The following is a 4,617-nucleotide window of genomic DNA, read 5'->3' on the forward strand; positions in this document are numbered from 1 at the left end:
CCAGAGGAGAGAGGGCTTGTTAGAAGCCCAGATCTCACCTTCATGCAATTTACTTATGTAGTAAACATTCACATGTGCTCCTCAACTTAAATAAAATAAGATATATATAAAAATACACCTCATACTCGAGTGCCTCAAGCAGGAAAAGAGCAAACGAGAAGGCCATGAATCGGGTTCAAATTCAGGAAACATAGCGGAAGTTCATCTCGCAATAAATCAAAAAATCAGCTGATTTAGGCGGAAGGATCGCCGGAGGCCAGCAGGTCGAGGCTGCGGTGGTCGGGAGCGGCCACTGCACTCCAGTCTGGGCGACAGAGTGAGACTCCAACTCAAAAAAACCCAAAAACAACAACAACAACAAAAACACTTCAACTTCTAATGTTATTGTTTGAGAAAAGCCTGCGAGTTTTTGATGAAATTGGTTGTTAATATATGTTATAAAATAGACAAGGGAGTGACTTTAGAGTGTAAGTATACAAGATCTGGGAGTTGAGTTTCTCTTGGGCAAACCTGGGAAATAACAGTCCTGGAAACACCCTAGAGGCACAGAGATCAGAATCCTACCTAGGGCTCACTCTTTTCCCCAGTCTTTCCCAGATCCACCCTGTTTAGAGCCTTTTTCAGGAGGGCCCCATCCTGATCTCCCTTCACAGTACTGATTAGAGGAGTTCAGAGTACTAGGTGGCTGCTCCTAGTGTCTTTCCAGAGCTGGTTCTTGCAATTTCTCCAAGCCAAAAAGAAGATAAATGGGAGCAAATAACATTATTTTTGGGGGTTTCCATTGCTTGCTTCTTTATTAAAGCCATCGCACCCTGGCAACCTGTTCATCATCCTTGCAGATCCAGTAGTTGCTATTTAAGTTATACAAGGGTGCCAAGAAAAAGTATACACATTTTACAAGATGTTATCTATGTATTACTTTTTCAAAGTTGAATTACAGTAGCAATGTGTAGTATGATATTTGCTCAAAATATGGTGTCAGTTGGCCGGGTGCAGTGGCTCACACCTATAATCCCAGCACCTTGGGAGGCTGAGGTTAGAGGATTGCCTGAGCCCATGGGTTTGAGACCAGCCTGGGCAACTTGGCGAGACCTCATCTCTACAATAAACTAAAAAATTAGCTGGGCATGGTGGTGTGTGCCTGTAGTTCCAGCTACTTGGAAGGCTGAGGCAGAAGGATTGTCTGAGTCCAGTAGGTCGAGGCTGCGGTGGCTGTGAGTGTGCCACTGCACTCCAGCCTGGATGACAGAGTAAGACTCCAACTTAAAAAGAAAAGATGGTGTTAATCTTTTGTTAATTGGTATGAACTGAGTATTTAATGCAGTTTTTTTCTTTCTTAAATTGTGTACACAGTTTTTTGGCACCCTCTGTATCAAAATAATCAAAATATTTCTGAGCAAATTAAAGCTTGAGAGGTGATGCTTAGCTAAGTGGTTGTCATCCCGGGCTTCTAATTAGGATTTTATGGCCTTTTTGAAGAAATGCCATTTCCTGTGTTCTCCACACAGACTATTGGTCTGGATGGAAGCATTCATGATGTGTTAAATAAATACCTCCATGTGATTCTAAGGTGGCATCAGACTCAATCATAAGGGCTTTCAGATACATTTGTGAGAGTTGAGTTTAGAAGGGAGGCCACTTGGTCTGCCCTGCTTGGGTTTGGTCAGGCAGATCAGCGGGGCCATATTTTCATTGCTGCAGCAGAAATTGCTGGTGCTTATAGCAAGGAAGGGCACTTGAGGAAAGAAGAAACTCACATTTTGATCTCCATGTAGAAGCTCACTCTTCTGAATCTGTCCCCTGTGACAAAGGACGTTGAAAAGTAGACTCTGTGCATTTCTGGGTCCTTCTCTCTGTGGCAGTGGTGGTAGCAGGTGAAGGATTGTGCTTATGTCTTTAAAGGCATTTTCTGGCCAGGTGTGGTTGTTCATGCCTGTAATCCCAGCACTTAGGGAGACCGAGGTGAGGAAATTGCTTGAGCTTAGGAATTTGAGACTAACCTGGTCAGTATAGCAAGACCTTGTCACTACAAAAAATAAAAAAATTTAGTCAAGAACTGTGTGCCTGTAGTCTCAGCTACTTGGGAGGCTGAGCTGGAAGGATTGCCTGAGCCCAGGACATCGAGGCTGTGATGAGTCATGATGGTGCCACTGCACTCCTGCCTGGGCAACAGAGTGAGACTCTTTCTCAAAATTTAATTAATTTAATTTTAAAAATTAAGGCATATTCTCAACATGTAGGTATGACTTCTCCAGATAATCTCACCTGAGAAGAAATCTCAGAAAAGGAGGAGAAAGAGGAAGAAATGGCTGGTTCTCAGGTAAAATGTGTCCCAAGTCAGGGGCTGTGTCCACTTTTCCTACTGGAATGTCATGTTTTTAGAATTTGCAAACCTTTACTTTTCTGCTTGTGATGGTCCTGACTTAATGAATTTGTTTCAACTAATTTTTGTTCTTGTGATATTCAAGGGACACTGAAAAACACTTTTCCCTTATATACCAGAATCTTCTCTCTGTTCTCATCCAGGCTTTTTAGCTTCCATGAAGTTCTCACTATGAATTTATGACCTGCAGTATTAAAAAATGTTTCCTTGTGGTTGTGGAACATGGCAAGACATGGATACCCAAGATTCCTATTGGAGATGGGATAGCTCCTCAGATAATAGTGAGGGATGGAAATATGTGCTGTATAGGTTTTGCCTAGATGCTCCATCAGCTTCATAAAGAAGACAGTTTGTAAAATGCAGATTTAAACAGGATGGCAGTTACTGCCCAGAATAACCCAGGAAGGGTCTGAATAAAGAATAATTAGAGGAGCTTGCTCTCTGGGATGATAAAAAAAAAAAGACAATTTAAATATGCTGTTAGAGATTACAGAACATGGAAGGTACTCATAGCTGCAATTCTGTATAAAGTGTATGTTTCTTCATTAACAGATTCAGATTATAACTTACTATTTTTTTGGCCAGTGATATCCTGGCACTGATGTGTTTTCCATGTGTCTTGGCATCTGATACCAATTTGTCATATTGAAGTTGATATTTTATTCGTTTGGTTAAGGTGTCCTCTGACAGATTTTCTACTATAGAGTCTGTTATTTTTTATTATTAATATATTCCTTAGGTAGATTTACCAAAGGTTCCTTATCTTAGAATTTTTTTTATATAGTTACTTTGGCTAATGAAGGTTCTCAACTTTACTTTTCAGGTAAGCTGAGATAAATTCAGGCTCTGCCACTTGGTGGATGTTTGAGAACATTTTTTGGGGGTGGGGAGGTGGGATTGACAGTAGTCAATATCTCTCTCGGGAAGGGGGGGGCACACCTCATCATTAAGGGTACCCGCATAGTGAATATTTGTATACCTAGCCTTGAATTGTACCCTACAATTTTAAATAAAAATTTAAAAGGGGGAAAAAAAGAACATTTTTTGGAGGGGTCAAAAGCATTGGCATTGCTGGTGAGCTCATTAGAAATGTAGAAACTCAGCCGGGCGTGATGGCTCATGCCTGTAATCCTAGCACTTTGGAGGGGAAAGCAAGAGGATTGCCTGAGCTCAGGGCATTGAGACCAGCCTGGGCAACTTGGCAAGACCTAGTATCTACAATAAATCCAAAAAAAAAATTATCTAGGCGTGGTGGTGTGTGCCTATTCCAGCTACTTGGAAGGCAAAGGCAGAAGGATCACCTGAGCCCAGCAGGACAAGGCTACAGTGGCCTTGGGTATGTCAATACACTCCAACCTGGGGTGACAGTAAGACTCCAACTCAAAAAAAAAAAAAAATTGCAGAAACTCAAGCCAGGAATGGTGGCTGATGCCTGTCATCACAACACTTTAGGAGGCTGAGACAGGAGGATTTTCCTTGAGCTCGGGAGTTTGAGTCCAGCCTGGTCAATGAAGCAAGACTTCATCTTTACAAAAAAAAATCTAAAAAGAAGCCAGGTGTTGTGGTATGTGCCAGTAGTCCCAGCTACTTGGAAGACTGAGGAGAGTAGATTATTTCAGCCCGGGAGGTTGAGACTGCAATGAGCTGTGATTGTGCCACTGTACTCTAGCATGAGTGACAGAGTGAGACCCCAACTCAAAAAAATAATACAGAAATTCAGACTTTATCTCAGACCTCCTGAATCAGAATCCCCATTCTAACAAGATCTTCAGTTCATTGTTGTACATATTAAAACTGTGGCAGTCTTTCTAACTTACTTTGAGTTTTCGATTGAACTGATATATGCAGCTTATCCTGTATGATGTAAATATAGCCTCAAAAATATATGTGCCTGTGTTAATGACCAAATTTTATACTGTATTGTTCACAAAAGCATATCCATTCTTTTTTCTAAGAGTTAAGAAATATATTACAGAATATTTTGGTGTTAAAAATTATCATACTGGATATTTCCAGTCATCCTATCAGGTGGAATCTGTACTTTTTACTGTCTTGTTTTATCTAGAGCCCATGCTCACTTGGTAAATATGTGTTGTTGTTTTCAGGGGCTGCTGACATTCAGGGATGTGGCTATAGAATTCTCTCGAGAGGAGTGGGAATGCTTGGACCTTACTCAGCGGATTTTGTACAGGAATGTGATGTTAGAAAACTACAGAAACCTGGTTTCCCTGGGT

Source organism: Carlito syrichta, unplaced genomic scaffold (assembly GCF_000164805.1).
Source record: "Carlito syrichta isolate Samal-C Ts95f unplaced genomic scaffold, Tarsius_syrichta-2.0.1 Scaffold305243, whole genome shotgun sequence".
Lineage (NCBI taxonomy): Eukaryota > Metazoa > Chordata > Mammalia > Primates > Tarsiidae > Carlito > Carlito syrichta.